We start from the raw sequence: 27,429 nt of genomic DNA, 5'->3' as shown, positions 1-27,429 counted from the left end.
ATGCTAAAACTGTGGCAGGGCATGCTGGGATATATAGTTCCACAACAGCTGGAGTGTCAAGGTTAGCCAACACTGCCCTATTAAATGGGAGAGTTGTGAAAAAGTGCGAGTTTACCACAAAACTTGCAATTTACAGAAACAGACACCCTATTACATTTGGTCCCTTGTGTCAAAACTATAGATTTTGTGGCACCCACATTATTTTGCAACTCACAAAATCAATTTTGTGTCTCACAATAACTTTTTTTTTTTAGCACGCAAAATTGATTTAGTGGTAATGAATCATTACATAGAGATTTATATTGTGGTATAACAACCAATTCCAAGCAGATGCTTTTGGATATGCTAAATTATGTAGACAAAAAAAGAGTGATTGACAAATGGCACCCCATAACCAGCAGCAAGTGAAGCACAAGTCTACAATTAATGGAAATACATATAACACTCATATAATATACATTACTATAATGAATAAGCTAGATTTTAATTATAACATTTAGCATTAGGGTTAAAAGTAAATTATGTCATGTATATTCACTTCATTGCCAAAATAGCATTAAAATATTCAGAAAGAAAGCTTTAATACTGAATCTTTAAAGCTGAATACAATTAATTACCAAGTATTAATATAATAGATAGGCTACTTGAAAAAAACCAAAACGTTTCATTTACAATAATGTGTTCTCAAAACAGTATGAGGCATACATTTAAATATATATGGATTGAGTACATTAAAGGCGTGTAAATACAATTAGGGTGTCAAAATTAAAAGCAAAGTTCTTGCTAGTTTTTAACACACAGAAAACATAATTTACGGCATGAAGGAATCTTCTACTCCAATCTTTTAGGATTATTTAACCCCTTGGCAGCCAAAAACGATTGCTGCACATAAGAAAGTAATGGCAATCCGTGTTCTGCAGGCCTGCCGTTTGGCACAGAAGAGGTTATCCATCCTCTTTAAAGGAGCTTGAAGAAAATTGTAAGTCATTTTGATTCAGAATAAGTCCCCCTTCGCTGTTATTTCATGCACTGATTCCTATGCAGAGCTGTGATTTATGGCAAACCACTGACCTCTGCAAAGGAGAGACTGGGATGGGTGACTGGTTTTGAATGGTGACACTGGCAGTTGACAAAATGCCCCAAGCAAAATGAATTTACTCCCAGTTTCCTCAATCATCAACAGACAACCACCCACCACCACGACTGCTCCCCCCTCCTCTTCTCAGCTGACCCCCCAACTGACTTCTCCTTAACAAGATCAGCCTGCCAGCCTCTGCAGAATTTACAGCCTTCTGCTGGAGTGCGTCCTACGCAATGTCCTGTCATCCTCACTCAATCAGAGCAGAGAAGGATGGGAATTGACAATGTCCACTCTGCAGAGGCCATCACAACAACTATATCTATATACTGTATATGTATGTCTGCTAGCAGTGGGAGAGTAAGCAGAACTGTACTGCTGGAGCTTACATATGCCATTATATCACTACAACAGCATAGTCCTTTATACAATGATTAGACACATAATAATGTTATTATATTTATAAAGCCTTTTCTGCTGTTTATATTATCCTAGTTCTTTAATAACTGGTGATGTTATAAGAGAATTCAGTACTCCACAAGCACATCACTTACTGTTTTCAGTATGTACAGTATTTGTATCACAGTTTTATTTGCGCAGTAATCATTTTTACACCATGTGCAACACTTTGTGTATTTTCATAGCTCCCTATGCTCCATAAATTACTGTCACCGTTACAGGTACTTTATATAGGCGACTGCTGCTACATGAATTTATTTTAATCACACACTGTAGAAGTATTGTAAATGATTTTTTACATCGGATCTGCCGTCTGATGTTAAACAACTTTTGCTGTTAGTATATAATGAAAAAGACCAGTCTTTATATGTTAACCCTTTCAAGACTGGAGATGGTTTACACCATTATGACTAGATCTAATGTCATGGTTTTACGATGCATTGGTTTCACTGAGAATATCTATTCTTATTTTTTTTTTTAGCCTAAACAAGCAAACTGGTCCTATTGGGTGATAAAGAGGGTTTTAATCTGGCAACAGCTTTAATTACCAAATAGCTAGGAAAAAAAGGCATACAATCATAAAAAAATTATCTTCTCTATATTTTTCCCATGGTTATTTTTTAAAGCAAGCAAATAAAATTACAATTGGATGTCTTTGTCTGATTCTCCTGGATATATAAGTGCCAAATACATTTTTAATTTGAGGTATTAGAGAGTTAAAGGGACAGAAAGAGAGATATGTTTTGTCTTTTCTTACTTTTTAAATATTAATGTCTACTTACATCCAATGTCACGGCTGAGTGTCCCATCAGTCTCACCACACTGCTAGCCATGTATAGGTTATAGTGACTTTTCAGTGTCCCAGCACCAGTAGTAACTGCGGCAGGTACAGGTATAATTATTGGCCTCCTCAAGTGCAACAATTGACTATTTTAATGGTTATAGCACCATATGTAGCAGCAATAAAAAATAATTGTAGACTGTAGAGTATTATATTCATGGAAATTAAATAAACAACAAGATTAATTTGATTTAATTGTTATCATTTTTTAATCAACTTTTAATATTGACCTTAACAGGAGTTGCCACAAAAGATTTTTATCTATTGGTATTGGTATCTTTTTAGCTGCCTTCTGGTGACAAAAGCACCTAATACACAAGTGATGATAATATGCTTATAAACACATCCACTGATGTGGGTGGGTAGGGAATCCAGATTCTCTGAATGCCAGTGGTCAGAATACCAACAGCGGCATCCCAACAGTCAGAATCACAACAGATTTTTGCAAGTATTATAATCCTTACCCCAGGGCCGCAACTAGGGGGGTCTAAGGGGGCACGTGCCCCAGGCGCTGGACTTGAAGGGGTGACAAGGAGAGGCTGCCAAGGTGGGCTCCCCCCAGGTAGTTGGAGGTGTGGGTTTGGGCTGCACACCGGGACCTGCAGACAGCCGCCCACAGCCCAGCCTTGAGAGACACAGCGCAGCCATCAGTCTAATGTGACGCCGGTCACTAGCCAATCAGAGGTTGCTGACTAGCAGCCAATCAGCAGTGCTGGTCTGCGAGCTCCAATCGGTTCGCAACTGGCGCAACATTAGAATGATAGTGGTGCTGACCGATCCCTGGCCTGTGGCATCTCCATCCCATCCCGCCCCGCCCGAGCTCATCCACCACACAGCCCCAGCAAGTAAAAAGAGGGAGCTGGCTTACTGGGAGATCCCATTTTAATGTGAAAGTCTGATTTTAATAGTGTCTCATCTGTCAGTTCTGGGGGGGCTGCTGTCATTGGGGGGCATTACTGTGGCATAATGTGTAAGGGGTCTTACTGTGACATAATGTGTAGTAACGGGCATTACTGTGACATAATGTGTACCCTTAAGGGGAATTACTGTGGCATAATGTGTTGTAGAGGGCATTACTGTGGCGTAATGTGTTGCAAGGGGCATTATTGTGTCACAAAACCACGCATCCTTTTTGTGCTCTATGTTGTTGTTTTGGGGGCTTTTACTGTCTTGCCCCGGGTGACAGAAAACCTAGTTTTGGCCCTGCTTAGCCTAAGTCTCCCCCTAACCCCAACCACCCCTCCTGCAGCCTAACCGTAACCCTCCTGTCTCACAGCCTAATCCTAACTCTCCTGTTCTGCAGCCTAACCCTCCTGTAGCCTAAACCTAACCCCCCTCTCCCTAGTGCCTAACCCTCAGGACTGGCTCCAGGGGTTGTAGCACCCTATGCCGGCTATTTACAGTGCAACCCAACAGCAAGCAAAAATGGGAGCGTGTCCAAATTACCATATACCACACCCCCTGTGTGACATTATTTGGAGGCTTGTCCACATGCCACACCTCCAAATAACATGAGCCTGGGGGGAGCCACACTAGCTAGGCTTCCCCCATCCCTCTCCCGTCATTGAATGGATGCCGCGTGCATGCGCGTAGCATCCATTCAGAATCCGGGGTCCCCTACTTCCCAATTTGACCACCCGCGGGCCACTTCAGCCCACGGGTGGAACAGCGGGATAGTACTGTCCCGCTGAAATCGGGATGTTGGGTAGGGGTGCGCCCTCTGTGGATAGTCGGGATGCCGCTGCCTGTATTGTGACCATCCTGGCTGTCTGGATGCTGACTACATCCATTGATGTTTCTGTATGTGATACCTGTATAAACAGCATGTTCTAACATCAGAATGTACAAATTGCTCAGTAAAAAGCAAGGTCAGATAAACAATAGGGCAGTAGGGACTACAGCCCCAGGCCTTCACATAAAAATAGGCCCATAATCATGACAGAATGTTGATAACCGACCGTCCAACTGGCCAATTGGTTGACCATAAATCATAAGTATTATAATTGTATTTCAAAAAAATTCTCACAAAATTATGCATATAATACTTTTATTTTATTAGGAAGAAATCAGGGCTAATAGTGTAGCTAGTGTCACTTCCACATACAGCTCCTCCACTTGTCACAATAGGCCATTCATCATTTTCAGCCCCGGGTTCATGTGGCCCTTAATCCGGCCCTGTAAAGAGGAGTCACTTACTTTTTGTAATGAAAATGAGCAATTGAATTCCAACCACCGAGGTCCAATCATGGTAGGATTACAATCTAATAATGCAACTTATACAGAGAAGAACTGCAGTGATGTAAGCTGCATCATCGGACTCAATTACTGCTCTGATACTAACAGGAGTGCAGGTTGTATTGTGTCACTCTTATAAAGAGCAGCTACAACAGTAAGAGAGGATGGTGAGCAGTGTCTGTTTGTCTTTGTCATTCTGTATGGCAGTCACTGTCACTGTTGGTTTGTTGTCAGCCAGAATGAGTCTGTCTGCCAGTCATTGCCATTGTGAATCTGTGCGCACGTGAGTCAGCGTGTGAGTATAAAAGACTATGGGGTCTATTTAGTAAGCAGTGTTAGGAGACAGAGTGAAAGTGATAAGAAAGTGATAAGGTGCCAGCCAATCAGCTCCCAACTGTCATCTCACAGGATGTGTTTGAAAAATGACAGTTGGGAGCTGATTGGCTGGCACCTTATCACTTTCTTATCACTTTTCACTCTGTCTCCTAACACTGCTTAGTAAAAAGACCCCTAGTGATTTTCTGTGGTCAAAGAACTGTTCAGTAACTTTTAAAATCTTTATCATTTAGAGAAAGGGTGCAAGAAGCAAGAATGCGAATATAAGTGTAAGTGGAAATGATGGGCTAATGCAGCGTGGAATGGAAGACACACTCAACAAACAGGCGTACATTCAGCGCTTCATCTGCCCCGGTATAAATTTGGAGTTGCCATTGTTAATAATTGTTGTGTTCTCATATCATTACAGTGTTAATTAGGAACATGTGTGTATTATAAGGAAAAGCTCACTGCAGACTGTAAATGATTGTGTCTTGTACCATATGGTGTAGATTCTCATAAGTGGTTATGGACCAGTTAACTCAGACTGTATCAAAGCACTTGTCCTGCTGCCATTATATGGCTACTATGCCATTATATATTTGCTAAGTCAGCCTGAAAGTACAGTCATTCTGGCATTAACATTCTCCTCATTTCTCTAATCACTACAATATAATGTGGGAGGAAGCCTAAACTACTGTTTGTTGCAATAATGTTGCAGCTCTCTGCAAAGGCATTAACCTCGGGGAAGAGATTAAATGCTGTTCTTCAAGCAGAAGGGATCAGAAAAAGAAATAAGAATGTTTACCAATCATATTATGAAATAGAGTAAATGGATGGGATTATTGTGATGGTGTATTTCAGACTATTAACCCACAAGCTGAGCCCTCATAAATGGTAATATTACCTTGTTAAATGTGGAAGATATTTTTTCTAGAAATATGGATAAACTGTAGGTATACCTGTATGAGTGGCTGGGAGTCTGACAATCTCTGTTTTGTATGTTGTAATGTTTAGCATTTATTATTATGGTATAAAAGGGGCCTATTAATTAACATTATTTTTACTAAAATAATGTGAAAACAGGTGTTTTCACACCCTTTTCACATTATTTTAGTATCACATGAATTTACTAAAAGGCAATTGGAGTAGAATTCGCAAATATCTACTCCAAACCCTAACTATAACATATTTTTAGTAAGCAGATCGCATTTCCCATACTTGTAATCTGCCCAGATTAACTGAAAATATATTGTGTGCAAATACAGGTGGATGCCCTGTGATAATTATGCCACCTGGATATAACATTATCCAGGGTTTTCCCTGGTTCCCTGGCTCCTACTCTGCTCTAACAGGCAGAGCATAGCTGGAAGCCAGGCCCCAGTGATCAGATGTGTGGTCTAACTAGATCACAAGCTGATCACTGCAAAAAAAAAAAAAAAAAAAGATAAAAAATCTCCCAAAAAACACTTACCTTATTCCAGGGTGCTCTGGTGATGTCCCCTGGGGCTCCGGTCAGCTGATCTATGGGCTCCTGCACTGTGATCTTGGTCAGTTACTGCATAGAACAGCTGACCAGAACCCCAGAGAGAGGACCTCATCAGAGCACCGATCACTGAGGTAAGTGTAAGCGCAGTAGGGGGGGGGGATGTCGCCGGGGGTGGGGTCGCACGGGGGGGATGCAGATTGTAGTAAATAGGGCTCAAAGTCTTTTTGCATGTTGCAGTGTTTCTTATATCTTATTATGTTATAATAATGTCTTATGTAGCTTAGTCATTTCATAGTTTAACCATTTCCATTGTTGGCATCTGTACAAAACCCTAATTTTACTGTTTGTTTTATAATTTTCACATTACATATATATGTTTACAAAAGACATTAGGCAAAATATATAAAGAAATACAATCATGGCAATATTAGCCTGTATAACTTTCAACAGATGTCAGCTACAACTAACTTGTCCTAAAATGAAATGCTCTATTTAACCTATAACATACCATACAACATGTATCTGGGTTGATCAGTTCTTTAAAAATGTTTTACAGCTTCATTGTCAGTTAGCAGAAGGTTAACACAAATAGATTTTAACACCCCGACCCCCCACCTCTTTCAATTTCCAATCCCTCTGGTGTACCTGCTTCAAAGATCCCGGCTATCGTCTTTTATAATCTGTCCCGAGAGGATAAGGAGTTATTATCCTTGTCTGCAGAAGAAAAAAGGGATGTTATAGACTGTCATAGCTAGGGCCAAGTTACAACTGCTGATCTATAGCCTTGGAGGATGAGGGACACCTGACACTGTTAGCATCATTGGTGCCATACACTGATGAAGGACAGTTTCAAGAAGCGGTGGGGCAAATCAGCAAAGGCCTTCACTTGAAACTTAATTTCCACTGTGAAGATGCTCCACTTGTTACAAACTGAAATTGCAATACAATCCATAAATGAGTATTGGACCTGTAAGCGCGTGAGAATGTTCATATTTATAGTGCTTGTTAATGGAAGAAGAATAATCTTATCAGAGAATTTAAAGGTGAATTGCTATTACATTGTGTCACAAAAATGGCTGCAAATGTGGTCTTGCATGGAAATACTTTGTATGAAAGGCGTTCCAGGGCATTCCCTAGACAGAGTGAATGGAGCAGCACACATATACATAAGGGCTAAACACTCATAGAGCTGGTGCATAACCTAAACATTACCTAATACTGAGGTCATAACTAGGTCTCCCTACAGGAAAGGTGTTACATAGCATAAGGCGCACACTGATATGATAAACAGAAAAGCAAACTACCAATAAATACCAAGTGCTGTAACAAATCAACTTCTCAGTTCTAATCTAAACCACGGCATTGACATGTAACTTTTGTAAAAGGTTAGCATTCACTATGAAAGCCCAATGAGCAATGTGCAATAAGGAGGACATGATATATATGACTTTACACCCAGGAAATGAACGTTAGAACACAGGGCAGCAATATAGCACTGTATGTTGTGTTACTCAGACTAGCAGACTAGATTTCCTGTCACAAGATGTACCCTTATTACTTAAAGTCTCCAAACTATTTTTTTTATAATTCATATCCCCCATTGTTCTTTAGGCAATTTGCGAATTATTGTTATTAACATTTTTATTTCCTCTTGTAGGAAAATTTGTACCAATTCCATGGTTGCGAATTTTCCTTTGTTGACTTGTTCCTTTGGCCATAGATGCATATGGATGTAATCGTCATGTCAACAATCACAATTTCGACATTCAAAAGTTTGACACCACAATCTTGAATGTCATTGTTTCAATATGGTTAAAAAGTCTACACCCAACATATCTATACCTATAACATGTCGACACAGTCAAAATGTTGGCACAGTGAAAATATCCGCAATATAATTTTTTAGGGTTATTATTAGGGTTTGGGGATAGGATTTAGGAATATAGTTTACATTTAGGGTTATCGTTAGGCTTAAAATTGGTTGTCAACATGTTTGTGTTGTACCTGTCGACATTATGGTGTCTATACAAGTATAATGACTGTTGACTTTGAAATTGTCAACAAACCTGATGCATATTGGAAAAGGTGAATCCCTCTTTCCTCCCCTTGTAGATAGTAGTCACCCTTGTCTAGATTGGATACAGCTGTCAACACTATAAAGACTGAAATGTTTATAGGGTGAGGAGAAAATCTATTTTTACTACCGTTACATCGAGGTGCCAGTGTCTGCTTAATTTATTCTATGGTACAGGGAGCATGCAGGCTCAACTGCCTCAAAACTCAATAGCTAAGTATTGCTGCCAGTTTTACATTACCCCACCCACCACAGAGCATCGTAGTGACCACTATATATTACAGAGAGCATTTCAGTGACTGCCATACTATACAGAGAGCATCGCATTAACTGCCATATACTGCAGAGACCATTATGGTGACTGCCATATGATGCAGAGAACATCACAGTGTTTACCAAATACTGCAGAGAGCATCTGTGATCACTATATATTTTTAGAGAACATCACAGTGACCACCATATAATGTAGAAAACATTGCAGTGACCACCATATAATGCAGAGAGCATCACAGTGACTGCCATATAATGCAAAGGTACACACAGTGACCACCATATACTGCAGAAAATATTACAGTGACCACCATACAATGAGATCTGTCTAGCCCCTATGGAGCTCCGGAATAAAGAAAGGGAATACAGAGACAGGATAGCCTCAGAGGATGAAGTGGGGAATTTGGATAAGGGAATGGGGTCTCATGCAGAAACAGGGAGAGTAGAAGAATAGAGTAGAGTCTAGACAGATAGGTAGAGGAGAGTAGGGCCAAGGACTCAAGGTGGAGGGGCGTGGCCTTGGACAGGGACAGGAGTAGAAGAATAAAGTCTAGACAGATAAGTAGAGGAGAGGAGGGGCTGGAGAGCAATGGTCTCAGGTAGGGAGGAGAAGTACTTGGGCAGCACAGGCACTAGAACCAGTTACCACTAATTAATCAGTTCACCAGTGGGGCTGGCTCTCCTGGCTGGTGCTCCCCTTCTTCCTTCACCCAGGGCATGTGCCCTGTCTACCCCCCACCCCTATAGCTGTGCCACTGCATATAGGTCATATAAGCTTATACCTAAGACAGAAGGCCATTGCTCAGGAGGCTGCAAAGAAATGGATTTATGTTCATTTAAAATCATTTTTCCCTTAATTTCGTTGTTTCTGTTTGGTCTTTTCTAACCACATAGAATACTGTACTGCTCGGTTTATCCTCATGTATTAGTTAAATAAATCATGATATTGATGGGACTCTGGACTGTCTTTATTATATGCTTCTCTTTTGTGTGTTGAAAGAATTTTTGGCTTTTCTCATAGGGCAAAGGATTCCTAGAAATTCACTTCTCGGCTCATCTGAAAGGTAAATAGAAGGTGGAAATAGATGCTCTCCTTTCTGTACAGCAAGACACACCCATTTATAACATTTAAATAATTACATTTTTGTACTGTTCTGCAAGATGCCAGATGCATAACTTTGTTCTTTGCAAGGAACTCTCTCACCATGCCAAGCTCTTTCCATCAGCTGGAACAAATGTCTGCTTCTCCGCAAACATCACCTTGCTCTGCAAACCCTGATGCACCTGCAGTACACATATCAAGGTGCACTTAACAGATGACTTTAATCTGTGCCTTGGCTGTTTTGTTCTTCATAAATAATGGTCATTTAATGTAAATGTATGCATCTATGCTATGTTCATAGTACTGTGTTCCTGTGTCCTGTCATTTTTTGTTGAAAATACATCAAGTTGAAAATATGGACCTTGACTAAATGTTTGACATTCATCAGTAATAATTAATATTGGCTGCAGATTCATCATACTATTGCCATTCTATCAAAGGTACAGTATGAGAAAATGAGCCCTTAATAGCCACAATGTAAAGTTAAAAAAATTTATATATTTGCATGTATGCATAGAGAAGTGTACACAAAATGCTGCTCTCCTGTGCAGAGTAGTCACCCATTCAAAGGTAAAAAATGAGACAGCACAAAATATTGTGTGTATCTCAGAGTTAAAATGAAAAAAATTATATATTTTTTATTATTTCACTTTGAGATATACACTTTTTGCGCTATCTTCTTTTTTCTTTATTGTCATTCTATAATTCCCAATTTGTTATATGTATCTTCAGTTTGAGAGATGTATAGTGAGCTTGGAACAGGAGATGGGATTGTATATAGGTTGTCTGACATGTACAGTACATGTTGAATTATTATAGTGTTTTTATTCTTTCCTTGGGCTTCTGAAAGTATTGCAAAATACTGTTATTATAGCACGCTTTACTGCTAGAATTTATCTCTTAGAATTGTAACGTGGAAGGTATCAAACAAACTTCCTTGGTTGTATTAGGAATAGACACCCCAATTAAAATAACTTGGTTTTATTTTCTGTTCTTATAACCGGTATATTTATGCTGCAAGAAATGCATGCTATATTCAGGAGAGTGCTGGCTCTTAATCATCACTTATGCCCCTTGTAAACCAACGACCCAGTAATTACATGGGTTTATCATACCATGAATTTCCTGGGTCTCAGTCCCCGACCCTGGTACAGGATCTTGGACCCGGGACTATGACCCAGGTTGTTTGCATTCACACATAGCAAAAACCTGGGTCGATGCACATTCAAATGCGAAAAGCCGGCTTTTTGCACTATGGGCCTGATTCAGACTTGAGGAATATAGCAAGTACCTGGACAAACCATGTTGCAATACAAGGGGTGCAAATACATAAATTTTTTTGCATGTGGGGTAAATACTGTCTACTTTTGTCTGTAGCCCACATATGGACAGTTTAGATTTCACTTTAGACACACCATGCCCACATCTAACTCTCTCTGCACATTTTATATCTGCCCCGCTTAAAGTGCAGCATGGTTTTACCAAGATGCACTGGGTCTGATTCAGACCCGCTCGCAAGCGGGTCGATTGTTAGGCAGTGCGCACCTGCGGCGTGCGCACTGCGTGGCCCCGGAGCAAGCCCAAAAAGCACTCGCTCCGGCGCTCGCATCCAAAAGGGGCGGTTGTCGATGTTGATCGACAGCTCGCCCCGTTTGGGGTAGGGTAGTGTCTGGGCAAATGGAGGTGTTCCTGCAGGAACGCCTGCCGTTTGTGGGCGGCCCTACTGACATCACTCATGATGTCAGTAGGTGGACTTCCTGCTCTATTAGAGCAGGAAGTCCACAGGGGCTTGCGACAATGAGACCCTACCGTAAGGGTCTCGTCGCAAGCCCGATGGTCGCGATGGTTTTGACCATCGAGATCATCATCTGGCCGCTCGCATAAGCTGTGGGTGGTAGCCCACAGCTATGCGAGCGGCTATGAGGCCGCAACTAAAAAAACAAGCGACTGCCCTGATTCAGAGTGAGCGCTCGCTTTTTGTGAGTGCCTCTGAATCAGGCCCACAGTTACTTGCTCTGTCTTCCTCTATTCCCAACTCTGAATCAGGCCCTATGTGTGAAAGGGGTATCAGTAAAATATTCTAACACATCTTTACTTATTTAAATTATTTGAGCAGGTTAATATTTACATCCCATAATTTCATACTTCCTACCACTATTTAGATCCTGATGACAAATTTGTGAAGTTACAAGACTCTGTTTATAGCACACACTACACCATTGTTAAATCTTACTAGTCTCTTCCAACTAACCTTTCTCTTCTGTAATTATTTGACTATACTGGAACCATCAAAATTAATCCTTAAGGAGAAATTAATTCAGAATTGTGTCTCTGAAAAGTTAGGAGGACAATTTAAATATGATAAAAAATAGTGGATTTATTAACAGACAGGGAGTTAAAAAACATGCAATAAGATGTTCATAAATTGTTCATCAATACACACAAAATGACAATAGGTTTTAAAAGAATGGTTTACAATAAGAAAAATGTAAAAAGAAGGAAAAAAAGAAGGAAAGAGAGAGAAAGAGAGAGAGAGACAGAAAATTAAAAATATAACTGTATAAAATCAATAAAAAGTCCCAATGTAAAGTGCAATGGCAAGGTGCAAAAAATGTATGGTATAAATCCAAAAAATATGCAAGAGAGTATAATCCAAAAATAAGAAGAGTATCTAGTGCAGTTGATAATTTTTAATGAAGATATAGATACATTTCATAAATCCTCCCAATGAGGTAATAAAGAGTATAACCCATAGCAGCAGACCCAGCATCCAGCTGATACCAGGGTGAGAGTGCAGTCTGTTATTAGTTTTGTCTCTGAAAAGTTAGTCCGAATCACCCTAATTATGACAATTAAAAATCAGAGAGATGTTATGGCCGGTACACAATAGACGATATGTCATCCAATCAGGCATGTAGGTCCGATGGGCGACATCGTCAGAGAGGTAAGTGCTGCAGAATGCAGCATGGCACCCTTCGTTAAATGTGTAACCAGCTTTAGTGCCTCTAACGTCTCTGAAACCAGCAATCATGGCATATAAACAAGCAGTTTTTTTTCATAGTACTCTGCCTCAAAGTGGAGTCTAGGACAGACTTGGCATTTGGCTCTTCTGATCTCTTACCTGATGCAAGATATGAAATCTGGGAGTAAATATATAATTCAGGTTTATTTTTGTGAGAGTCTGAACCCACCGCATATTGGGCCTGATTCAGATGTGGACGCAATGCCGATATTTACACAGTTGAGCAATTATTGTCCAACAGAACATGCATCACAGTCGCACTGCGCACACGCCAAGATACCTTAGCGATGCCGCTCGCAGTGAGGATTTCTTTGCAAAGTGATTGACATTCAGGTGCCATTTGGGGTGCGGTTACGGTGAGTGGCAGCCAAAATGCAGGCATATTGCGGACCTTGTTTGGCCTTATCTCAGCATAATACTGCAACTCGGTATGTAGAAAACTGGCACCAGCACAGAGAGTTTCCTTTGCAGTATAGTAACAGTGAAGCTGATTAAAGTACAGAAGCTGCACATTCATGTCTGTTAAGGGGCATATCCATTAGCAGATAAATTTGAACGATGAACTATATATCGTTCAATTTATCTGTCATGGATAGGCCCTGAACAATGACAGATGCGCACTCCGGCGGCCGACAAATTGTGTCTTTCGTCTCTCCAACATGTTGGTCAAATATCGCTTAACGCTGACAGATATTAGAAATATCTGGCAGTTTGTAAGCAGTAAATGACAAACGACGAACGATATTTTTAATGAAACTTAATAGAAACATTAAAAAAAATCCACTCCCTGAATGATGTCATGCAATATCGTTCGTTGTTCGTCAAAATCTGTCATGTACATGACAGATATCTGTCACCGCAGCCCCAGGAATTTTCAAGGGATAAATCTTTTGTCTTTCATCATAGAGAAAGATCTGCTAATGGATAGGCCCCTTCAGAAGCATTAATACAAAAGCTACACCCATAATGGGGTTTATCAGACTAAAAAAATGCAGAAAATCATACAACCTGAAATTTTGCTTTGGAGATGTAATTAAAGAGTGAAAGGTTGTGAAAGGTCACTGTAGAACAAGATGCATATTCAAGCCCAGATGATAGAAAAAGAGCCATAGGGACCATAGGCTTAAGTGTACTCTATAGTACATGGGTAGACATCAGTGAAAGACATGTGGACAAGTAGTAAATTATGATGAAAGTTTCATGAGGAAGATTAATTTAAGATGTTTGTTGTATAACACAAAATTTATTGCATGCAGCAGTTTCAGCGATTACATAGAAAAAATTATGTATGTCTATCAGCAGCTGTAGCATGTAAGTAGATGATGAAAATATGCATACAGCAATGTTACAGAACTTGATGCTTGAGTTTAACTTAAAGTTGTGGCATTAGAGGCAAACACAGAAAGTTAACAACAAACAAACAGTCAGAACAAAGTTATTATAATTTCAAGAAAAATGTGCCCTGTGATTCAAGCGCTGAAACAACTGTATTACATACAAAAAGTGAAAAATTTAAATTCAAGTGTCACAATTGTCCAAGATAGGTCACAAAGCAATTGAGTGCAAGAAACAGAATGTGAATCCTTTACACAGAAAGAAACGCACCGGCAGAAATAACAGTCATGAGTGTTAGATAGCTACAGAAAGGATTACTGATATATCAAATCAGGTGCAGCAAGGCATTTCAGCTGCACCAAATTAACCAAATGTGATCCTATCACTATCAAAAGAATTGGCAAACAAGTCCTTACAACAAAAGTCACAGAGATTCAAGATGTGCTTTATGCACCAGAAATGGGAACAAATCTTATCGCTATCAGTGTACTGGAACAAAGATTTCTCTTTGCTAACGGAAAGTGCATTGTGACAAACAGAAAAGGGATTGTCAGAGCTACAAGTACAATATGTCAGTAATTGTATGTCCTAGACACACAGCACTGTTACACGATGTTGACAAATTAATTCTGGCTTTGGCTCTGGCTCCCACTCTAACTAGACCCAGGAAACGAGAAGGGCAGGCTCCTCACATCGCGGGTGATGTCATGACATCACCCGCACACTGCATCACTGGGAACACTGGCCTCTGAAGCAATCAGAGGCTTCTTTATCCTCTAACTGCTTCAGAGGCCAACATTCACAGTTCCAGTGGGGGGTGCTGCATCAAAAAACCTAAAGAGCAGCATGCGGCTTGAGAACTGTGGGTTGGCCACCCCTGGACTAGACCATCAATTGACCATTTCTTTTACTCCAGTTCAAAAGGTGTCAGATAATGAACAAACCATACACTAGTAGAGAGAGCAAAATCTATGTTAAATTAAGCAGGCCTAGACAAGCAATTTTGGGAAAAAGTTGTATCCACAGCAGTTTCTCTCGAGAACCATTCACCTACAGTTGACCTAAAGGTTATAACATCTATTGAAGTGTGTTCATAGAAAAAACCAAGTGTAAGACATCTCAGAACTTTTGGAGTATGGCCTATATGCATATACCAAAGGATAGTAGACCAAAGATGGATTTAAAGTCAGTTATGTGCATCAGACTTGGCTGTTGCCATAAGAGCAAAGATTACAGATTGGGGAATCCAAATACCAGATAGATTGTTAAATCACGTTCGGTTATCTTCATAGAAACAAGAGTTTCTTTAAAGAGTAATTGTTAATGAGACATTCGCAAATCTATGGATACCCCATAAGGTAAACTTTAGGATGACATCATCATGTTGTGTCTGTAAATTGTCACTCCTGCTGTTAATTCTGGCTACTCTCATCATCTGAGAACAGGGCAAACCTGCCTTAATAGCAGGTGGATGGAAACTCGTATACAGAAGAAGAGTACTTCTATCAGTTGGTTTATGATAAACCAAGGTTTTCCAATTTGTTGTCATGGCACTTTATCACAATACCCAAATATTATATTTCTGTATAGCTTATTTTATAAGTAAATGATGGAGTCAACAAGGTTACAGAATGTCTCTTCATTCCCTGTCCATAGTATCACCAGGTCATCAACATAATGCAGGTATAGCAGGATGTGTTTACAGATTTCTGGTCTATGTTTAAACATGAGTATTTCATCATGTGAAGGTGCTACATTTGAGCCCATAGCACATCCAAATTCCAGTTTATAATATGAGATGTCAAACCAACAGTAATTCCTTTTCAGGATAACCTCCAAAAGATTGAGGACAAATGGTAATGCAGGGTCATGATATCAGGGGCTGTTGGACAGAAACTCATCAGTTGCCATTAAATGGTCAGTATGTGGGATAGATGTGTACAAACATTGTGCATCAAGTGTACATAACAGCATTCCTTCAGGAACAGTACAGATATGCTGGAGGTGAAACAAAAGGTGACTAGTATCCTTCAGGTAAAATTATACTGTATAACATCTAGTTCAGCTTTAAACTTATGAGTGGGGTCTCTGCTGAGCTTGCTGTACATCATATTCACATTCAACTCTTGTAGTACTTCTTTATGGTAGTCCGAAATATTCTGGATTACAATCTACCAATTTATCTGCAGGGTGAATCATCATGTCCTAATACTTACTGAGGATAACCAAGGCCTGTCTTTTTCCGCTAGTAAGGTATTGCCAAATGTATTTATTTTGTTGTTAAACTTCATGGCAAAGTCATTAAGCAAACAATGAAAACATGTGAGGGAAACATTATTGGAAGGTGGGTCAAAACTTGACCGAATGTGTTTATTGTCCATTTTTTCCCAAGGATTTGGTACTTGAAGGAAAAAATATTCCTGAAGTCTGAGTTTACATCCAAATATATGTAGGTCCTAGTTCAAATCAAAATGGGATGCTCCAGGTAAGCACCCTGCATCCTGTGGAGCTTCCTGGAGTGTCTTTAGGATGCTCAGGGCAATGCTCCACTTCTTAGGGCCAGAGACCCTACACCCTAAGCATGACATGAAGACATCACAGGTTTAGAAGCCGGTGGTGGCAGAGGGTGCACTACTGCCCTGTTACAGTGCTGCCTAGCACTAAAATTAAGGATGTTTTTGAAGGTGATATCTTTATTATACTAAATGCTGGCAGTGGCCATGGATCTTAAAAGTTGCTCCCGTCCCCCTCTTCCTGCACTCTCACTTGATCTGGCATCATCTGGTCATAAAGCGTGACAAGCAATTTCACTGAAAAGACTGGTGCTGCCGCCATCCAGGTAGCAGCAACCAACCCTTTCCCTTTCCTTTACAGCCAGTGACTCAATGATGTTCTACTGATGATAGAAGATACAAGGAGCTGAAGTTTGAAGGAGGTGCAGCACACAAAGAGAAAACACTTAGAAGAACAGTTAGTAAATGGCAGGTTTCAAAGCCCCTGATATTTAGTGGATTTGTAAGGATGATATTAATACTAAATCAGGCTTGTTTTCAGTTTCATTTTATTGCCCTTTTAAACCCATGCCCACATAGCACTGGCCAAACCTACAGAACTGGCCACAGCTCCTCTCACAATAGGCCCTTGATCATTTTCAATCCAAGGCTGATGTGACCCTTATTCTGGCCCTACCCAAGACCAAGCTTCCAGTGCAGTGCAAAGCTGTATCATGTATGTGCAGAAGGGATCCCAATTGGTCAGCTATGCAGTAAGTCTTTGATCACCACTTCCAGCTAGTACCACAAGAGAGCTAAGCATCACTTTGTTCTGAAACTTTAATTTTGACACCTGCCAGTGCCAACTATAAAGCCTTCATTTGGCCCTCGACTATATATGAGCCTTGACAGAATTTTTTCATCAGACATCTGTGCATCTGAACTGCAACGTCGACAGCCAGCCAGAAGTAGGTAACAGTTATGGAGCATACACACGGTCAGATTTGTCAGACTTGTCAGATTTGTCAGATGAATGATTGAACGATTGAACGATTTGAACGATTTTACCAAAGTTTTGAACGATTGAACAATTTTTGACTGCATTAAAATGAATGGAATCGTCCAAGTCTGACTGCAAACACATCAGATGTCAGATATCGTTTTCTGACAAATGGGAACGTGCATCGTTGATCGTCCATCGTTCAGGTATGTCAGATATGTCAGATTTCCCTTCAGATATGAACGACTGAACGATTTTTAAATTATTATCGTTCATATCTGAAGGAAAAATCTGACCGTGTGTATGCACCATTATTTTTATTTTACTAAACTTGTAGTGTTAGGGGCTAGTGACAGTCCAAACACAGACTATGTAGAAAAAGTCATTGGAACTATTGGTTTAAGAGTAGAGCAATATGTATACTCTATCATACATGGGAAGATGTAGGCAAAAGATATGTGCACATCACTGCAGGCAGTGTACAAAGATGGAGGTCTCATAAGAAGAATTAATTTAAGATGTGCATTATACAATACCAAGTTATGTGACTGCAGCAGTATGAGTGACTATAATTACAAAATTATGTCAGTTTCTCAGGAATTAATATCTGTTGGAGTGCAAGTAGATGATGAAGAGATCACTACAGCATTGCTACAAAACTTGATGCTTGAGTTTGACTTCCTGGTCGTGGTGTTGGAAGCAAACACAGCAAAGTTATAACAGTTTCAAGAATTTGTGCCCTGTGAGTCAAACACTGAGAGTATGCATTACACACAAAGAGTGAAAAATTTAGAAAATTCAAGTATGAGTGCTACATATGTCACAAGATAGGTCACAAAGCAGTTATGTACAAGCAAAAGAATGGGAATCCTGTGCAAATCAAGAAATGCAATGGCAAAGACGAATCAGCCCTGAGTGTTGAAAATAGCCACAGAAAGGATTGTGGTATATTGATTTAGATGCAACAAAGCATTTCAGCTGCAATGAGGAATGGTTCACCACATTAAACAAATGTGACCCTGTCACAATCAGAGGTATTAGCAATCAAGTGCTTACAGCTACAAGAGTTGGAACAATTAAAGCCCACTTGAAAGTTGTGACTAGAACAAGGCAGAAATTAAAAGACATGTTTTATACCAGAGATGGAAACAAATCTTATAGCCATCAGTGTCCCAGAACAGAGACGCCACAGAGTACACGTCACTAATGAAAAATGCATTTTGCAAAATAGAAAAGGGGTTGTAATAGCTACAGGGGGATACGTTTAAGAAGCCGGCGGCCGCAATCCCAACTGCCGGCTTCCTGAATCCTATCCCGCCTAGGGTTAAATGACAGGTGTCTAAAATCTAGACACCTATCATTTTCCCGATGCCAGGAGACAGATGCCCGGCATCCCGAATGAAGGGATGCCGGGCGCCGCGAGCAGACAGTTGCGGGGGGGAGGGTTAGGTTTTGGGCACCCGGGGGGGACTTAGGGTTCGGCACCCCCCCGGGAGGGTTAGGGTTAGGCTAGGGGGAGGGAGAGTTAGGGTTAGGCCCCCTGGGGGGGACTTAGGGTTAGGCACCCCCCAGGGGGACTTAGGTTTAGGCAGCGATGAAGGGGGGTTAGGGTTAGGCACTTGGGGGGGAGGTTAGGGGTAGGCACCCCTAAGGTGGTTTAGGGGGTTGGGTTAGGTTAGGTTAGTTTATACTTACCTTAGGGACGATCGGGATTTCCAGCACTTTCGGGCTTCCGCTGCCGGGCTCTGCTGTTTTGCCGGGCTGCCGCAGCCGGGAATTGAACTGCCGGTCATGCGGCAGCCGGGATGCCATACCGAATGCGCTACAGGCACCTGGTGTCAGCAAATGTATGTCCTTGATACACAGCACTGTTATGCAATGAATACAAATGAGTCACAGTCAGTGGAACTCTGGCATAAACGATTTGGTCACCTTGGAATATGACAGTGTTCAAAAACTAGTGAACGTGATGGTCACATGAATGTCAGTGACTTGCACTGAGAAACCCGTATGTCAGAGCTGTATATCAGGAAAACAAAGCCGTCAGCCATTTCCTAAGTCAGCAAGCAAAGCTGCAGCACCACTTGAGTTAGTACATATAAATGTGTGTGGTCCAATGAAAGTAAAGTCAGTAAGTGGATACAGATATTTTGTGGCATTCATAGTTGATGTCACAAGAATGACAGATATACTTCATCAGAGAGGTCTGAAGTAGTAAAGAAGATTGCAGACTACAAGAGACTTGTAGAAAATCAAGCCGGTCACAGACTCAAGACCTTGAGTTCTGCTAATAGTGGAAAATATCTAAACAGAGAGGATGAATTCTTCTTGAGAAAGTATAGAATAGAGCATCAAACATTGCCTATACTCCTGAGCAAAACGCTGTAAGTGAGCAAGTTATTTGTACTAGTGAAGTAAGCAAGATGTATGTTGAAGGATGCAGGCCTAGACAAACAGTTTTGGGTGGAAGCCATGTTCATAGAAGCTTACCTCAAAATCCGTTCTACCACAGTTGCACTAAAGGACAAAAGACCTATTGAAGTGTGGTCAGCTCTGCCACATCATCAACACACACATTCCCAACAGGCTGACACTTTGCCTAAGTTAGTGAGAAACCTTACACTTCCCAAGATGCTTGTAAGATCTCGCATATGCCCAGTGGAGCCGGCCTGGAGGAGAGAAGCAGCCACACAACTACATTTTCTCCTGTCCAGCCATCTCTCCAGTTAACTGCACACAAGCAATGGGGCTGCTGGGAGACAAACAGGCAGTGCATGCGCAGAACAAGGTTAAATGCCAAACAGAGGAGTCATCCATGGGAGGGCGCAGATCACCACACAAGTGATTTAATGCTCTGTCACTTCGAAAAAAACAGCAGTGATACATGCCTCTAGTAGCAGGACCCACATCACCGCAAATTGGCAGTGAAGCGGGACCAGACAAATAATGGATGTATCTTACATCTCCTCAGGGTATCATATGTTATATGCAGTGGGGGAGTCAGTGTTTATAGGATTGATGTAGTCAGTTCTCCAGATAATTGTGCAACTGCAGCCCTCACCATACCTCACCAATTTACATTCTGGACTTATAGATCCATACTGTGAGCTATAGTAAAAATTGCAATGAGAAGTGACATCAAGAACCTGTAACGATGTCAGGCAGGAGTGCAATAGCTGTACATAGTGTACTGTGGAAGCTGCTGGGTGACATGACAACTACACCATTCCTTACTACACCAAGCCTTGCCTGCCCTTGTCTCACAGCAGACAGTGCCAGTAGCAGCACATTATACTGTAATAGGCTGCTAGTGTCATTGTTTTCTCAGAGACAGTGGGCATCAGTTCTGTGTACAGTAACAGTACCTTATGTGATGACCAGTGAAGTTGTACGGAATCGGTATGATATCCCAGCTGCTGCATGGCCAGGAGTTCAAATCCCAGCAGCGGCAGCCCGACAAACCAGCAGAGCCCGGCAGTGAAAGCCTGACAGCGCTGGAAATCCCAATCGTCCTAAGGTAAGTATCTACTAACCTAACCCCCCTAACCCTAACCCTCCTTAGAGGTGCCTAACTCTAACTTCCCCCCCCCCCCCACCAAGTGCCTAACCCTAATCCTGGCATTTCACCCTCGCCGGGATATGACAGTCAGGAAGCCGGCTGCCGGTATTAAGGCAGCCGCTTCCTAATTGTATACCAGTTGTACACCTGAAATACACTAAACACTATACACATAGGGGTATTCAATATGGGTGCGATAACATCGTTTTTTGCGTTAATATCACTGGTATTAGTTTTACACTGTATTCAATTTCAAAGACTTATCGCAGTTTTGAAAAGTCTTTGATAAAAAACGGGGATAACTTTTCACCATTGAATAGGTGTCGAAAAAAAGGTGCAGAATTGGGGTTTAGGGGTGCAGGCTTAAAAAAAATAGCCTGCATCCCTGAGATTGACATTTAAAAAAGAACTGTGTTTGAAAAAGTTTAAAAAAAAAATAGGGACACCCCAAAAAATGTATTTGAAAATTGGGGTGCAAAAAAAAAAAAATGGGAAAAAATCGTTAAACAATAGGGAAATAGGTTCAGGGCTATTCTGCAAGGATGCGGCAGGTGTTTTCTAGAATAGAATTATAGCAGCAGGTGCACAAATGCAGAATTTTTAAAAACTGACTTTAGGGACCACTTAAAAAAATGAAAAAAATAACCTAAGTGCTCTTCTGCATCACTTCTTCAATGTCGGGAAAAAAGCACCTGCTGCGGCTATTTAAATCCCTGACTTTCAATTAAAGGCTAAAACGGGGGTATCCATAGTGTTCCCCCATGTTTTACAACTTTAGGGGGGGTCTTACAATTATTTTAAGGAAAAATTCGTAACTTTACAGAAATCCAACTTCAGAGTTTCCCATTTTCATTAATTTTATTTTGAATACGGGGATAAGCGGGAGCGCGCACCATACCTTTACGCAGACAAAAAACTCTGATATGAAACGTTAACATCGCCAGGGTAGTTAACCTTTCATATTGAATACCCCTCACAATCTGTTGACAGTCATAATTATAACATTCATCATGTAGCCAATGTTGAAATGTTGACAGTAGAATGTCGACATGTCATCCCTGGTGGCTGCAGTGGCTGCAGTGCTGCTTCTAGGTCCCGAGGGTCAAGACGCCATCACTTCCGGATCAGACCTCTGATTCCCTGGCATTTGGTTAAGTATTTTTCTGCTATCCCTAACCCTAATCCCTGCACCTTACCCGCCCTCTAGTGACTAACCCTAACCTCCCCCACGCACGAAGCTCAACCCTAATCTCCTCATGCAGCCTAACCTTCACACATTAGCCTAAACATCCCTGCAGCTTAACCCTAACCTCCCCACATAGCCTAACCTTCACACCTGCAGCATAAACATCCCTGCAGCTTAACCCTCTCTTCCCCACACAGCCTAACCCTAACAATCCCAACCACAGCCTAACTGTAATATTGACATTCTGACAATGTTGACTGTGATGATATGCTAATCCACTGCGATCGCTATGCCATTGCAGCACAACATAAGGACGCTCACCTTACCTTACACACATCTGTAATACTTAGCAAGACTGCAAAACCATCAGTAACATTGAGTACAAACGCAGCCTCACGCACACTTGCACAAGCTCTGACCTTACTCAGAAATTGCTAACCTCATTGCATGCAGTGAGTACTCAAGCTGTGTATGACATTGCAGTGGATAATTTATGCACTCCCCTGTAACAGCATTCAAACGCACTGACACGCCTGCCACCCCCTCATTCACCATCCCCAAACGGTACTTCCTGTCAATCACTCTGCGATGGGTCTGCATAGTCACTGCGATCGCAGTCCTGATCACAATGGCTGGTTCGCGCAGGGGCACTGCGATGCATATTCATGCACAGAACGCAACAATCAGCTGATTGTGTGCGTAATCTCAGTGGTGATCCTTGCTGAATCAGGCCCTTGGTTCAGTCTTGCTTGCACACATTATATTTTCCTGGCATATTTACTCTGTTGTGAAAACCCTGTCCACGAATATTACTTGGATCTAAATCATCTTTGCAAAGCTTCTGTTCTATTTCAGCAGCAAGACCACTGCCTGTTTTCTCACTGGTTTCAATAGTCTATAAAGTTCTCTTCCATACTGTATTGTCCATCAAAAATCCTGACATACCTGTTAATAGAATAAAAAGGCAAAATATTATTCTAGCAATTATTTTTGTCTCATTGTGTTGCCAAGGAGGTTAATACATTAATTTTGGATAGTTAACATTGCCTTTCTTATGTTTCTTTAATATGACCTGCTAAATCAGAATTGTAATAGCTAATGACAATCGAGCAAACTAAGGAATATTCCTGTGCTGCGTTGGCCAATGATGTCACATGAACAATGAAGAGCTAAATTATTTTTGGCATAGAAAATAATTGTATCAAGAATTATTTTTATAACTGTTTGTCACTTCTATTTTTCTGAAGCTAAAGCAGTGTGAAGTTCAAGCAGGTCAACTCCATGAACAATCTTCAAATTTATCTCTAAAGATCTCTGCTCTAAATAATCCTGCTGATGATCATGTGAATTTTCATGTTCTCCTATTCTGGGATTCAAATGCCTTCCAATAAGCATACAGGGAAAACTGACAGCTCTCTGCATCTCAGATGACATTCGCCATGATTGCTCTACTAGTTCACAGTTAGGTAGAGTATTAAAAAAACAATCATGACTAAGGGGGAGATGCACTAAGCCTTAGAGAGTGATAAAGCACCAACCAATCACCTCCTGTCACTTTACAGCAGGGATGGGGAACCTCAGGCCCAGGGGCCGTATAAGACCCACGGAATCATTTGGTCTGGCCCTCTGAGCTTTTTCTTTGCTAGCCTCATCTGGCTAGCAGGGTGCCTAGAATGGCACCCTGCAGAATCTATGCAGCAGTGCCATCTGGAGTGTCCTTAGGACGCTTCAGACGGTCACACCGATGCCCTTACAGCTCCCTGGAGCATTGTCAGGATGCTCCGGGCATTGCTGTAATCACCAGTGATTGTAGCCCCACCCCATGTGACATCACACGGAGGGGCGTGGCCTGCACCAGGCCCGCGAATAATGTTCTATATATTAAAATGGCCCTCAGCAGAAATAAGGTTCCCCACCCCTGCTTTACAAGCTGTGTTTGAAAAATGACAATTAGCTGATTGGGTGGTACTTTATTATTCTCCAAGGCTTAGTGCATCTCCCTGTAAATCACCTTCCGTCATTAGTGGTTGAAATTTGAATCTTTCTGTTACTCTGTTCCATGTTTAATTAAATAGCACCTTACCTTATCCATTATGTGAGGTAATGAATGTGGATCTTTAAATTTAAGTCCTGGCATTGCAATCTCTTCACTGATCGTTGTGCTAATTGTGTCAATTTCTAAATTATGACCCATGTCAGCAGTTCCAAATTAGACATCTCTGAAGTGGTGACTCTGCTCCAGAGGTTCCTTCTATTAGTATTGATGTGCTCTCCTCTTGGGATGCTTTATTCTGCTGTATCTTTGCATACACGCCACCATCTTGCCACTGTTTATGAGCGTCATGGTAGAGGATAGATGTCCTCCTCTTCGCTCCAGAGACAGCGGGCATTACCCTGTTCCAGAACCCTGTACCATTACTCTGGCTGGTGAGCTCTCTGCACCCCTGTTTCACTACAGGACCTGCTCCTTTGCAGAACCAATACTTGTAACAGTGTGTACGGCTGTACATTCACTTCTCCAAATAAACCACAGAGCCTAATCAATCTACTGGAGTCATCATTACTTACACAATTTAACTAATGATGTTTACAGGTCTCTGCCTATGGGGGCATGTTCTGTTACTATAAAAAGAAATCTAACTTTATTGGTGTGATAAATTTACCTCTCTTCAAACATTATAAATTTTATTCTTAAATTATATTTATAGGGTGATACAAAGGATCTGAAGCACCTTACAGACTATATATGCAAATACAATTAAAACAACTTACAACCTATATTCCAGAATCATCCACAAACAGTAAGTAGGAAGTAACCATGCACCATGTTCCAGCCTTAAATGTATAAGGTATAACATATAAATGTAGGCATCATAGTAGCGAACACCAGTAATTGACCAAACAAATTACAAATTAATAACAGCAAGAAGTAACTAATACCAATTTTCACACATGAAGAACAGACACATATAAAAAGGTCAATAGGAAGTCACAAGAAATATCCCAACTCTACCTAAACACCCACCTAATACATAGATATTTACCCCCATATATATATGAAGATGGCATAATAATGGGGGAAAAAGGCAAATGGAAAAAATGTTGAGAAAACACATATACAAATATCCATAATGTTGTGAAGTCTTTTTTTTACCACTGAAGTATAATCTTTATTGTTACAGTAAATAGTATTTTTAAGAATTTAAGCTACCTTCATTTTCAGATTGGGTGGTGTGATTTTTTATTTTCTGAAGGTGAATTTCATTATGAGGGTGCATTGCAGAATACTCTCTGTGTAGGGAAAATATTCTTATTATCTGTGTTAATGATCAGACTGTCACCCACACTAGGACAATATTATTCACGGGAATATACTTATGAAAGGATATGTGGAGGGGCCTATTGGCATATAAGGGACATGTGGAGGGGTCTGATTACACATAGCACATGGAGGGGTCTGATAGTCATATGGAGGGATTTGATAACATAAAAAAGTCACCTGGAGGGGACCGATGGCATAAAAGTGGCACGTGGGAGGTCTGAGGGCCATGGGGAGAGTTAAATTCTGACGGGACCCAGAAAAAAACTAACAAGAAGGTAGGTATACATTATTTTCCTGCAATTTTTTTTATTGAATTTAATTATATCACATTTTTTATCCAGGGAGGAGCATCATAAAATATGTATAGGAAGGAGAGAGAGAGAAAAAAAAGATGTCCTTGATATCTATTGCATTAGCTTTATAATGAATGGCCCTGATACTTAATTTCTACAAAAGTAGCTGAAAATGCAAATTTTCACCTATTTTTGTAGACATTAAGGGATGTATAGACCCCCAAATGTGAAGGGACACAAGTACAGGCAATGCAGAGTCATACTAATTTCAGGCAAATCTCCCTTTGCGACAGAAGGGATATAACTGGGCTGTATTAGGGTATTCTCCCATAGGAAAGCTTCAGAGGATTGGAACATATCAGAGTTGGATGGGAAAGTAGTACATATGCCTGTTTTGAAACAGATGGTGTGCAGCAAGTACAGCAAGTGCCAGTGCATCCTGGTAATGATAATAAGTATCAAACTAAGCTCGCGGATTGTGGAAGGGTGCACCAAAGAGATGTGATATGTATAGGGGAATATATACGAGTAGATTTATTTCCGTGCTTGCAATACAGGAGCAATTACGGCCACTTGCATGCAGCTCTGCATCAGGCCTATAGTGCTTAAAGTAAAATGAAGACAAATCACACTTAACATGGAACTGAAGAATATAACTAAATTAATTTACCGTCCAAGAACAAAGGTTTGGGAATGGTTCTGCCCCTCTCAGCATGTTCAGAAATATCTGCACCACCAGCATCATCACATAACCTCTGTGGCCCAGTTATAAAAGATAAATGTCAGCACCTTTGGGATTCTTTCAAATGACTGTTTTTTGCCTCTCCTTTTTCTTGTTAAGTAAGTGATTCTTCAACAGTCTTCTATTAATTAACACGGATCATTAACTCCTGCTCTGCCAGACAGATCTTGGAGTATATGAAAAAAGTGTGTACATAAGCTATTTAAAAAAAGTTTTATGAGTGTGATACATTTGCAGGCTTGGGATAAAGCCATGGCAAAATGTAAGTTTATAGTCTTAAGCCTCTCAACATATTAGGAACATACATACACAAACACACTTAGGGGTATATTTACTAAGCAGTGAGTTTGGGTTTTTTTGATCGGATTTCTGGTGGGATTGCATTTGGTTTATTTACTAAAGGCAAATCCAGTGGGATTCCACTAGGAACACTAACTTTAGAACTTTAGAACACAATAGAACATTGGCCTACCCCAGGGGTTCCCAAACACGGTCCTCAAGGCTTCCCTACAGTGCAGGTTTTAGAGATATCCATGGTTGAGCACAGATGGTTAAATAAAATTGACTGAGGTACTAGAAATCATCTGTGCTCAACCATGGATAGCTCTAAAACCT

The 27,429-nt window shown here is 40.7% G+C and overlaps 1 long non-coding RNA gene across 1 annotated transcript; it reads right to left on the bottom strand.

Moving 5' to 3' along the window:
* Positions 1–4,483: 4,483 nt before the first annotated feature.
* On the bottom strand, positions 4,484–26,862 carry LOC148505671 (uncharacterized). The gene is made up of 3 exons (XR_015869863.1): positions 26,743–26,862; positions 7,063–7,131; positions 4,484–4,553 (listed from the first exon to the last, which is right to left on the bottom strand). It is a non-coding gene; the product is annotated as an uncharacterized LOC148505671 (long non-coding RNA).
* Positions 26,863–27,429: the final 567 nt, after the last annotated feature.

Source organism: Taudactylus pleione, unplaced genomic scaffold, assembly GCF_031769625.1.
Source record: "Taudactylus pleione unplaced genomic scaffold, aTauple2 ptg000444l, whole genome shotgun sequence".
Taxonomy (NCBI): domain Eukaryota; kingdom Metazoa; phylum Chordata; class Amphibia; order Anura; family Myobatrachidae; genus Taudactylus; species Taudactylus pleione.
The sequence above is the reverse complement of the archived record's forward strand: the minus strand, read 5'-3'. Positions and strand labels throughout refer to the sequence as shown.